General features: G+C 45.5%; 1 protein-coding gene across 1 annotated transcript in view; it reads left to right on the top strand.

Annotated features, from left to right (window-relative positions):
* LOC126994962 (uncharacterized) overlaps positions 1 to 11,226 on the top strand; it is a 139,385-nt gene extending 128,159 nt beyond the window's left edge. The window contains exon 5 of the mRNA XM_050854240.1: positions 10,982 to 11,226. The gene's annotated coding sequence lies outside the window, so the exon portion shown is untranslated. The remainder of the gene's footprint in view (positions 1 to 10,981) is intronic.
* The last annotated feature ends 1,877 nt before the right edge of the window (positions 11,227 to 13,103 follow it).

The raw sequence follows: 13,103 nt of genomic DNA, 5'->3' as shown, positions 1-13,103 counted from the left end.
CCCCGAAGTTTTTTCATACAACACCGGGCCACGCATGCGCAGTAGGGAGGAGACAACGTTTTTTTCTGAGAGGCTGAAAAAAAGTAGCGATTATAGCTAGTTTGGTTACAAAAGTAACGAAGATACCGATATATATTTAAATAAGTAGCGGATGGTCGATAATCCGATTTTGTTATCTGCGATAAAGTATCGCGATAACGCCCAGCTATGGTTACCGCCCAGTCTAAGCTAAAACGAACCGTTCTGTGGTCACTATTTCCTAACTCTCCGCCCACCTCCAACTCACGTAGCAAGTTCCCATTATTAGTTAGGACTAAGTCTAATATGTTATCTCCTCTGGTAGGCTCAGTAACTACCTGCTTAAGGAAATTATCTTGTATAACTTCAAGAAAGTCCTCGGCTTCCAGGTCACCCACTAGGTCTTCCCAGTCTATATTCCTATAAATAAAGTCCCCCATTACGCAGACATTTCTACTCCTACTCGCCCTGCCAATCTCCTGTAGAAATATACTCGTGTCCTGCCTGTTAAGGCTGAGTGGCCTGTACATAACTCCTAGAGTTAGTTTTTCTTTCCCTTTGTAAACGTCCACCCAAACTGATTCTGAATCCATGTTAGCTTTGACTGAATTGTCAACTAAACATTTAAGTGAGTCTTTAACATATAGCGCAACTCCGCCCCCTTTCTGCCCCTTCTGTCTTTGTGAAACATCTGATAACCTGTTATTTCAAATTCTGATCTAAAATTTCTATTGGCAGTGTCTATCCATGTCTCAGTGATCGCTATTATGTCAAAATTTTCTGAACAAGCTTCACCCCTTAGTAAGTCTATCTTGTTTCTGAGGCTCCTGCTGTTAGTATAGAAGATTCTTAGCCTGCCTTCTGTTACTCCCCTATAATTACTTCTAAGCTGCCTGGTTATATTATGAGCTAGATGTCCTCTTCCATTACTCCTCCCATTGCTCCCATTACTCCTTCAACACTCTACTATACTAAAAAATCCCTCAGGGTTCCAAGTGCTCGCTCAAGGGAGTCTGAGAGAGCCTCAACACCCTTGAACGTCAAGTGTATCCTGTCACGGGCGTAGAGGGCGTCGTTGCCAAAAAAGAGGTCCCAATTGTCGACGAACAGCCACCCATTGCGCTCGCAGTGCTCAGCAAGTCTGCTGTTCACTGCTATCGCCCTGGACAGCCATCCATCGCCATGGCAGGACGCCACACACTACTGGCGACCCACCAGCGTCACGTATCCTGCCTAACAATTCTCTAAAACACCTGAGAAGGTCCTCGCTTGGCACACGAGAAACCGTTTCTGCCATAGCTGAGAAAGACAATGGGGTTCGATCCCTCGCTTGCCATACACGCCTCAGTCCTGTCTGATATATGGCCCACCCCTGCCCCTGGGAAACACACCCTCGTCCTGTTCTTATCCTTGGAGCAAAAATACCTGTCAACATAACGAACCTGACTATCACCAACAACAAGAACCCGACGGTCACAGAAACTCACAGGAGAATTCCGGAAGAGGCTAACAAAGCCTGTGTCTCCGGTCTCTGCGTCTCCGTTCGGGTGGTCTCCGTGGTCGAGTTGTTTGGACCCGTGCCCAATATCAATGGCTACCATGTGCTCAAGTTTTTGTCTCTGTGATCTCCATGCCTTATCCAACCTATTTTCAAAGGTTTTAACTGATGGTGCACTCACTACTGCTTCAGGGAGGCCGTTCCAGATATCCACCACTCTATTACAGAATGAATATTTTCTTATATCTAACCTGGCACGTTGTTTATATATCTTCTTACTATGTCCATGTGTAGCTTGATAATTTTGATCCATGAAGAGGCCGCTGCATATGTCACTGTCGTACACTCCATTCATGATCTTGAACAATTCTATCATATCACCTCTTGATCGTCTGTATGACAGGGTTGGGAGGCCTAATTTCTGTAGTGGTTCTGGATATGACAAGTTCTTCAAGGTTGGTACGAATTTGGTGGCTCTTCTTTGAACTGCCTCCACTGCCTCAATGTCCATCTTCTTGCTCGGGGACCAGGCTTGGTTTGCATACTCTAGGTGTGGTCGAACTAAGGCAATAAACAATAACTTGAGTTCTGACTCATCCAGTGTCACAAATGTACGTCGGATCAGTCCGACCAATCCTTTAGCCTTATTGATTTTCCTTGCACGGTGTTCTTTAAACTTCAGCTTGCAATCAGTCCAAACTCCCAGGTCCTCTTCCACTGTGATGTCCCTTAGCTCCTCCCTCATGTTGCATGTGACCTTTTCTTCATTTGATGTTCCTAGCCTCATAGCACTGCACTTTTCAGGGTGGAACTCCAACAACCACTTCCCCGACCAATGTTGCATCCTGTAGAGATCTTCCTGCAGTCTAACACAGTCCTCTCTTTTACCAGTTTGTCTCGATAACTGATGACTGATTATTTTGAGTAATTATCAAACCCAAAAGTCAGACCCACGTCTGCACCAAATAACTTTTTTCATATTGGTTACTTTATTCAATTAGCGCAAATTCAGTTAGCGCGACCGCGTTCATCCACCTAATTCTCGCGCTAAATGGGGCTCTACTGTATAATACAGAATGTGTCGTCGGCTGTAGGCATATGCATGAAAGGATAATGGTGTGGGGAGCCAGATGACCCGGGCCCCCAAAAAATATTAGGATAACTAAAATATTTGAAATATCCATGAATTGAGAAAACATAAAATATATCTAAGATACCCTAAAAGCTAGAGAGCTGGGGAGCGAAGCCGGCCGCCGCTAGATAGCTCTGGACGCTGTCCTCCAAACTTTAAAAAATTCCTCCTCTATGGTTCCTTGGGCTTTACTATGCGGAGGTGGATGGGATGCTCAGGCAAGATTTAAATTTTTTCGGTGTCTGATGTAATTTTTCACTCTGCTGCAGGGCCAGGGCACAATGGGCAATGTGCTTTTATGGCCCCGCACTCATCTAACAATCTATATACTTGTACAGGGCCGTAGTACGCCGTTCCAAGGGAGGGGAAGGGCAGGGGGTGTTGGACGACCCCCCCCCCCCCCATCTGCTAAAATGTCCACTTTCTGAGAGAGTCAAAACGAAAACTGGTACCTTTCTGTTGCATTTCTGGAGAACTCAGGATTTTCTTTATTTATTTTCAGTATTTAAGTTCCGGAATCATATATTGAATATTATAGAGTAAGATTTAAAGGCCTAGGAAAAAATCTTTGTGACCTCATTCCTCACATGCAAGCAGAAAGTGAATTTTAGTGCAGGCCACTATCATCATTCGGCACTTGGAAGAGGAAATAAGGGAAGACTTCCTTGCCTTTGTGCGTGCTCATGACCTCACCGGTAAAGGTTTAGCCTGGCTCCTTTTGTGCACCGTTGAAGACCTCGGATTGAACATGGCCAAGTGCAGGGGACTTGGTTTCGATGGAGCAAGTGCCATGGTGGGAACATTCAAAGGGTGTGCCGCAGTACTCATGAAGAAGTACACCCTGGCCAAGCCAATCCACTGCTTTAGCCACCGACAGAATCTTGTACTGACGAAGGCGTGTGACGTCAAGGAAGTGAAGATCGCTCTTCAAACACTGACCCAGGTGTACAACCTGACCCAGGTGTACAACACTGACCCAGGTGTACAACACTGACCCAGGTGTACAACCTGACCCAGGTGTACAACACTGACCCAGGTGTACAACCTGATCCAGGTGTACAACACTGACCCAGGTGTACAACACTGACCCAGGTGTACAACCTGACCCAGGTGTACAACACTGACCCAGGTGTACAACACTGACCCAGGTGTACAACACTGACCCAGGTGTACAACACTGACCCAGGTGTACAACCTGACCCAGGTGTACAACACTGACCCAGGTGTACAACACTGACCCAGGTGTACAACCTGACCCAGGTGTACAACACTGACCCAGGTGTACAACCTGACCCAGGTGTACAACACTGACCCAGGTGTACAACCTGACCCAGGTGTACAACACTGACCCAGGTGTACAACACTGACCCAGGTGTACAACACTGACCCAGGTGTACAACACTGACCCAGGTGTACAACTTGACCCAGGTGTACAACACTGACCCAGGTGTACAACACTGACCCAGATGTACAACACTGACCCAGGTGTACAACCTGACCCAGGTGTACAACACTGACCCAGGTGTACAACACTGACCCAGATGTACAAATTCGTTCATTCTTTGAGTGTGCGCTCTATCCGCTTCACAGAGGTTGTCAAGCTTACCTCGGCCAAGCGCGAAAAGCTTGTTCCCCTGTGCCCCACCAGGTGGATTGAGAGGCATGACAGAATGATGGTTTCGTTGAATTTCTGCCTGTCATCGCTGTTTTTCTTGAGGAGGAACTTGACGCCACCGCTGGGCTCCTTCTCATCGCCATACATGTTTCCTGCTTTCTTGTTGGACTGGTTGTAGTGGAGTGTATATTGGCACATACTCTCGAGCCGAGCCAAACTTCAGAGAAAAGATGGCGACCTGGTGTCAGCCGATGCCGTGGCATCGAGACCATTTTTGCCAAGTTCAGAGCAGATGCGGAGAATCATTTTCACGACGTGTTCATGAAAGCGGAAGAGCTTTTGGTCGAGGTGGGGTCATCGCATGACACCATCCCTGTGCCACGACTCTGTGGACGACAAACCCAGTGATCAAATGTTCCGTGGGAGAATGCTGAGGAGTACTACCACCGGGCGGTGTACGTTCCGTTCGTGGACCACGTCTTGGCCTCAGCCAAGTTCGGTGATGACACAGTTCCTGTCGCACTTCAGCTCAAGCAACTCCTCAAAGGCCCTGAAACGGATGTTGCATGCGGTTGTGCTTCAAGTGGCAAAGCTCTACGAGCTCGACATTGAATCCCTGACACTCGTGAAGGTGGAAGCGGAGCGCTGGGGATTATCTGTTCCCGTCTTCCAAACTATCAAAGAAGCCCAGGCACACGCCAGCATCAGCATGTTCCCCAATCTCGCCATTCTCTTGAAAACTCTGTTGACGCTTCCAGTCTCCAACGTGGAGGCCGAGAGGTCTTTCTCAGCATTGAAAAGGCTGAAAACCTATCTGAGGAGTACTGTCGGCCAAGAGCGCCTGAACAGGCTTGCCCTCCTCTGTGTCCACCATGATATCCCCATTTCAGTCGAGAGAGTGAGAAGCAAATTCGGCGAAAAAAGCCCCCGACTACTCTTTGCTTGGTGAGGCACTTGTTGAATACTTGGGAATTTGTAAATATATTTCTTTAGATCAGCCAATCTTTGCAAATGTGTTACCTCAATCCCATGTAAAAGAAGCCCTATAAGAATTCCTTTTTATCTTCAGCTGCGTCTAATTTCACATATTAGCTCTTTTTTGTAAAGGTCAGGTTTGTAATTTATATATGACCTGTATTATGATCACCCTTGCTGCTTACATATCGAAATAAACATTTAGTTTTCTTCGAGTGATCGTATGGTGATGATTTCTACCTGTTCAGATCTGCCTTTTTACGGGTCGGATGTGCAATTTGAATTGTTTCATGTTATTGCTTGCCAGCTTAATATTGATTGCACTTCATATATAGATACAAGAAACATTCATTTGTCACATATACGTTGATTGCTCGGGAGCTGCGGATTTTAAGCAAAGAACCGCCATCACTATCCATTGGTCTTCACTGTTTGAGGCTGTCGCTAACTTATGAAATTTTACCAGCGGGCTCCCCAAAATTGATTTTCTGGATCCGCCCTGCTTTGTTCCTCGTGTCGACTGTTATATCAACTGTTTTGCTTTCCACTGCTTCATTAATCACACTCTTGACTTCCTCCCCAACTTTCTGCTTGACTTCATCAATCCTAGATTTGAACTCACTGTTCACTTGAGACCTGATATCATCTCTAATTTCCTCCTTCAGATTCTTGACATCACTCTTGATCTCCTCTAAGGCCTCAGTGGTTTTAGTTTCCAGGGCATCCATACGTCTTTCTACTTTATCCTGTCTCTTGGATGTGTTGGTTACTTGTTTGAACAATTTCCCCGCAACAATATCGCATTTGGTACAATACCAGTGAATCTTACTTACTTGATTGCTGCTCAGGAAATTATACACTGCCTCAGTGACCTCCTCACACTTTATGTGGTGCCACATTTCACATAGTTCACAGCCTAGAGCCTTGTCTTCCTCACCAACCTTAACCTTACAGACTGGGCATGTGTCTGTTTGTTTATCTGCGTCGCTATCGTCTGCCCCTGTCAGCTGATCATCCCCGCCCCCAGCCGCAAGGCTTGTTTTGCCAGATCCAACAGTATCCTTGGTTTTTGTACCTGCCTGCTTACTAGACGGATTATTCTTCGAACGATTCATTCTTCTGGCAATATTACTATTGGAGAATTCCTTCACTTTTACAGAGCTCTCACGGGCACGTCCACCCTCGACCACGACCACGGACCCTAGGCCTCCGGTGTGTGGAGGAAAAGAGAACAAGGAAAGAACGAGGACAACAACAACACACTCAGCTTCCGCAAAGGTTGGGGCCGCCTCATCTGCAGGGCTGGACAGCAGCATGAGTGGCCAGGACAAGCAGGAGCAGACTGCTGCAGGGGGCAGGAGGGTCAGTGGTCACCAGATGAAGCAACTTGCTGCTGGCAACTCCATCAACAAAGGAGAGAGGAAGTTTGTGTGTCTGGAGTGTGGAAAAGAATTCACCACAAGGGGAGGCCTCAGATATCACACCTTTACACACACTGGTGTGAAGAACTATGAATGTAAGGAATGTGGGAAACTATTCATCCAGAAGAGTACCCTTGATAGACACACCCTTACACACACTGGTGTGAAGAACTATGAATGTAAGGAATGTGGGAAACTATTCACCCTGAAGGGTCACCTTGATACACACACCCTTACACACACTGGTGTGAAGAACTATGAATGTAAGGAATGTGGGAAACTATTCATCCAGAAGAGTCACCTTGATAGACACACCCTTACACACACTGGTGTGAAGAACTATGAATGTAAGGAATGTGGGGAAAAATTCATCCGGAAGAGTACCCTTGATAGACACACCCTTACACACACTGGTGTGAAGAACTATGAATGTAAGGAATGTGGGGAAAAATTCATCCTGAAGAGTCACCTTGATACACACACCCTTACACACACTGGTGTGAAGAACTATGAATGTAAGGAATGTGGGAAAAAATTCAACCTGAAGAGTACCCTTGATACACACACCCTTACACACACTGGTGTAAAAAGTCATGAGTGTGAAGAGTGCGTGAAGAGGTTCAGTGTGAATCAGGCACTCAATGAACACGTCTTCAGGCACTATGGCCTTAGAGAGTTCAAGTGTGATGTTTGTGGAAAGCTCTTTAAGACAAAGAGAGACATTGCCAGGCACATGAAGATCCACTTCTGAAGTGTGTCTGCCTACAGTAGTTATAGTGACCAGGGTAGGGAAGGGGATGGGAGGGAGAGGAAGGGAAGAGAGAGGAAGGCAAGGCTGCAGTAGGGAAGGGAAGAAAAGGCAAGGAAGGGAATCGAAGGAAAAGGGAAGGGAAGGCAGAGCAAGGAAGGAAAAGGGAAGGGAAGGCAGAGCAAGGAAGGAAAAGGGAAGGGAAGGAGAGGGAGGGTAATGTGGTGTGGCTGGGTATGGTGTGGTGTTATGCGGATGGGTATGGTATAGTGTGGTGTGTGGTGCAGATGGGTATGGTATGGTGTGGTGTGGTGTGTGGTGCGGCTGGGTATGGTGTGGTGTGTGGTACGGCTGGGTATGGTGTGGTGTGGTGCAGCTGGGTATGGTATGGTGTGGCTGGGTATGGTGTGTGGTGCAGCTGGGTACGGTGTGGTGTGGTGTGGCTGGGTATGGTGTGTGATGTGGCTGGGTGTGGTGTGGCTGGATGTGGTGTGGCTGGGTATGGTGTGGTGTGGTGTGTGGTGTGGTTGGGTATGGTGTGGTGTGGTGTGTGGTGTGGCTGGGTATAGTGTGGTGTGGTGTGGCAGGATTTGACTCGGCGACTTTTTACCTCGCTGTTGGTGGTGTTTGCAGAAGGACAAGCAGGACCCGGACGGTGACATCATTATGAGGCTTGAGTACGGTCTCCTGAACTCCTCGTCCCTGGAGCTGATTGGTGAGTTGGCGACCCATTTTTCTTTGTTCGCATGTCTCTCTGTCTCTATCTCTGGTTGTGGCTTTTAATTGATGGGTCTGTCTATGTCTGTCTCTCATTTTCTCTGTCACTCTGGTTGTTTTATTTGCTTCTCATTTTCTCTCTGTCTGTCTGTCTGGGTCTCTCTATGTCTTTGTCTGTCTCTGTTTTTCTCTCATGTTTTATTCGCTTCTCATTTTCTCTCAGTCTGTCTGTCTGGGTCTCTCTATGTCTTTGTCTCTCTCTGTTTTTCTCTCTGTCTGTCTGTCTGGGTCTCTCTATGTCTTTGTCTGTCTCTGTTTTTCTCTGTCTCTGGATTTCTGTAGCTTATTGTAATGTTTTTTTCTGCTTCTCTTATTTTCTGTGTCTGTCTGTGTCTCTGTGTCTGTCTATGTCTTTGTCTGTCTCTCTCTGGATTTCTGTAGCTTTTAGTGCTAATGGTTGTTTTATCTACTTCTCATTTTCTCTGTGTCTGTCTCTTTGGTAGTATTGCTTTCCTTCTCTTTCTCTACTTATCCCTGTTTCATTTTCCTCCGTTCTCATTTTTTGTTCTCTTTCTGTTCTTATGTCTTATTTTTTCACCGTTTTCCTTTCATTCTTTTCCTTTTTCATTTCTCTCTTCCTCTCCTTGTCTTAGTTTTCCCTTTTCATTTCTTCTTCTTCCTTCTGCTGTCTCATTTTCTCTGTGTGTCTGGCTCTCTGGATTTCTGTAGCTTTTATTTATTTATTTATTTTTACAACAAAGGAGGCGGCTCAAGGGCAACAAAAAGTGCATAGAAAAAAAAGGCCCGCTACTCACCGCTGCCATAATAGACGAAAGTAAAGAGTGGCCAAGAGAGAGGTCAATTTGTGGTGGAGAGGTGTCTTGATAATGGCTGTTTTATGTCTACTTCTCATTTGGTCTCTGTCTCTGGGTTTCTGTAGCTTGTAGTGATAGTTCTCTCTCTCTCTCTCTCTCTCTCTCTCTCTCTCTCTCTCTCTCTCTCTCAACCCGTACGCTCTCAACAGCGCGGAGACGGTGGTGAGCATAGCCAAGGGGTGCGAGGAGGAGGTGTGCAAAGTGGACATGCAGACCGAGGTGGCGTTCCTGGATGGGTGAGTCCGAGGGGGATGGGAGGAGAATGTGCGTTAAGATGCGATTGGTTCAGCTGCGTCAAAGTTCTCAAGCTCTGTTCAAGTCCTCAAACTTCACTTGTAATCTTGTCTTAACCTCACTTTCCAGCAATAACAGTTCGCTCTGAGGGGGATGGGATGCGAATGTGTGATCAGTTGTTGCGTCATAGTTCTCAAGCTCTGTTCAAGTCCTCAAACTTCACTTGTAATCATGTCTTAACCTCACTTTCCAGCAATAACAGTTTGCTCTGAGGGGGATGGAATGCTAATGTGTGATCAGTTAAGCTGCGTCAAAGTTCTCAAGCTCTGTTCAAGTCCTCAAACTTCACTTGTAACTCTTGTCTTAACCTCACTTTCCAGCAATAACAGTTCGCTCTGAGGGGGATGGGATGCGAATGTGTGTTAAGATGCGATTAGTTAAGCCGCGTCAAAGTTTTCAAGTTCTTTCAAGTCCTCAAACTTCACTTGTAATCTTATCTTAACCTCACTTTCCAACAATAACAGTTCGGTCATCATAGGCAAGATCAACCGGCTTGAGGTGACAGCAAACAACAAGGGGAACACGTGTACCTCCCCAGCCTAATGGTGAGCCTGGCGCCGCCCCTCGTGGTCTTCCAGCCTCCTCACCAGTGCATCTTCCACTCCTCCGAGCTTGTGTATAACTTGACCAACCCTCTGAAGAGCAGTGCTGAGGTGAGTGAGGGAAGGGAAGGGAGAGGAAAGGAAGGGAAGGCTGAGAAAGGGAGGGGAAGAGAAGGGAAGGGAAGGGAAGGGAAGGGACGGTCAAGGAAGGGAAGGAAGAGATAGGAAAGGAAAGGGAAGGAAAGGTCAAGGAAGGAAAGGGAATGGAAAGGGAAAGGATAGGGAAGGAGAGGAATCAGAATCAGAAACTTTATTTCCATTTTATACAATGGTTATTCTTTACAGGCTTAAAACTATTGATCATAGTATAGAGTGGTTCCCCCAGGCGGAGACTCTGAGGCAGGGTGAAGGTGCGCCATTTTGAAATTTGGGAAAAGATGTCTACATAGTTTGTCTATTTTTGATCTGTTGTCTGTCTGGAAAGCTGGATTTTCTTATAGCCTTCTCAAACTAATGCTTCCTCTACATAGTTTGTCTATTTTTGATCTGTTGTCTGTCTGGAAAGCTGGATTTTCTTATAGCCTTCTCAAACTAATGCTTCCTCTACATAGTTTGTCTATTTTTGATCTGTTGCTCTGTCTGGAAAGCTGGATTTTCTTATAGCCTTCTCAAACTAATGCTTCCTCTACATAGTTTGTCTATTTTTGATCTGTTGCTCTGTCTGGAAAGCTGGATTACCTCACATCATTAGAATGCAATTGATACCTTTTCTTGGCCTTTGGAAAGAGTTGATGTGAGGGGAAGTGTTGAGGATGCCCGCCTACAGTCCTTGCTGAGCACTTTCTGTGTCTTTCAGAGCGTGTGAAGCAGTTTGCCAACCTGGTCCTGGCCCTCATGATGCTGTTCACCAGGTACAATCACTGGATGGTGGGCGACAAGTTTGAGAGACTCGCCCCCTCACTGGTAATTATGCCCCGTTGTCATTTTTCCTTCTCTCTGTTCAGGGGCAGGACCTAGTGTTTTTTATGCCTTTTTTGTTTTATTGCCCTTGAACCCTAAAAGATAAAACTACATGACCTCCCCTAACTTAACCTCATCTAGCCTTACCTAATGTCTCCTAACTTAACCTATCCTCCCTTACCCTAGCCAAGAAGTCACCCGCCGCAGCCGCCGAAGGGAAGGACGGAGGAACAGCCGCCAACTCCATCGCTGGCGGCTCCACGTCTACTCTCGTCTCCTCCTCCTCCTCCTCCTCTCTCAACATGGACGGTCGAAAAAGGATGTTTAGTGTGGAGGTGTTTGATTGGGGTATGTGGGTTGGTGTTTATAATTTCATTTGTGTGTGTGTGTGTGTGTGTGTGTGTGTGTGTGTGTGTGTGTGTGTGTGTGTGTGTGTGTGTGTGTGTGTGCTACCCTTCCCTCCCTCCCTCACCCCAATGTTTGTCTCTCTAGGTGTTTGTAGGCGATAAGATGACCTTTCAACACACCTTCTTTCTTTCCTTTATTCTTTCCCTCTTTACGATGTTATTGTAAGTATACGTAACCTTAAACTAATGAAATACAAGTTACGTGAACCCTACCCTCGAGATATGTTATTTTGATCTCTGTACGTATAGGCAAGATTACGTCTCTTAAACTAACGATATATAAGTTATGTCAACCTTAACCTGCGAGATGTTTGTATAAGTAACCTCAATTCACTGGTATGTTTGTATAAGTAACCTCAATTCACTGGTATGTTTGTATAAGTAACCTCAATTCACTGGTATGTTTGTATAAGTAACCTCAATTCACTGGTATGTTTGTATAAGTAACCTCAATTCACTGGTATGTTTGTATAAGTAACCTCAATTCATTTCATATGTTGTATGTTACAGTGATCTCTGTATGTATGGGGAAGATTACATCCTTTAAACTAGCAAAATATAAGTTACGCCAACCTTACCTTTGAGATATTTGTATAAGTAACCTCAATTCACTGGTATGTTTGTTTAAGTAACCTCAATTCATTTCATATGTTGTATGTTACAGTGATCTCTGTATGTATAGGGAAGATTATATCCTTTAAACTAGCAAAATATAAGTTACGCCAACCTTACCTTTGAGATATTTGTATAAGTAACCTCAATTCACTGGTATGTTTGTATAAGTAACCTCAATTCATTTCATATGTCGTATGTTACTGTGATCTCCAGGGACGTGCACAGGAATTTTAGAGGGCAGTTGCTCAAACCTGAAAAAAGGGCAAACCCACCACACACACACACAAACTGCAACAACAACAACAACAAAACACCATAACAGGCATTTCACTTTATGCACACTGTCTTTAGGATAATATTACAAATAAGCAAAAACAAAATTCAGCACTTGAGCTCACTATTTCTAGGTAAATTGAAAAATAAACTTGCTTACTTCCATATACATATTTACATAAGGGATATGCTGACTGTGCAAACGTTCAATATTTGAGGAGTCTATTGGGAGTCATGTCAACAAAATCTTCAGGACCTCGTGTTTGTTTATTTCTATGTCCTTCTCTATGGCCAGGAGGAGGAGGTCAGACAGCCGCTCTTGACCACACTGATTTCTGAGCCTGGTTTTAACTAGCTTAAGCTTCGAGAAGGACCTTTCCACTGTTGCTGTGGAGACTGGCAGAGTGGCATAGATTTTGGTCAGCTTGAATAGGGTGGGGAAAATGATGTCTGCGTTGTTTTCCTTGAACACTTCCAGCATGGCTGTCACTGTCTTCTGACACTTGTAAGCTGCATGAAAGACCCTGAGTTCAGTTTGCAGATTGGCCTCTTCACCCTGAAGCCCATAGAAGGCACAAAGTGTGCGTGCTGTGTCTTCGCCTTGGCTGCCACTGACATCCACCCACTTTTCTGGATCAGTGAGTCTCTGCAATGACATCACTATTTCTCGAGTCTTCCCTTCTCCATAGAATCGTTTTTCAAGTTCTTGTCTCAGTCTGTCCAAAAACGTGTAGTACAGTCTTCCCCTGTAGTACTCCTCCAAGGTCTGAGCTTCATCATCTAATGTAGCAGATTTAGAGGTGAAGTGAGGCTCACTTCACCCGGTCAACTGTATAATATGGGATTCATAGTTATCACAGCCTTCTAGGGATCCTTAACTCACTAGTTGTTATAGCAGCACATGTTATCGAAGGTTATTAACTATACAAAATACGGTGAATATGGGGGAGTTTTACCTGCGAGGGGACGTGTGTGAAGGCGTCGCGACGGTCGCGGGGGAAGTGACTGTGACG

This window comes from Eriocheir sinensis, unplaced genomic scaffold (assembly GCF_024679095.1).
Source record: "Eriocheir sinensis breed Jianghai 21 unplaced genomic scaffold, ASM2467909v1 Scaffold939, whole genome shotgun sequence".
NCBI classification, from domain to species: Eukaryota; Metazoa; Arthropoda; class Malacostraca; order Decapoda; family Varunidae; genus Eriocheir; species Eriocheir sinensis.
This window is presented reverse-complemented; position numbering and strand designations above follow the sequence as displayed.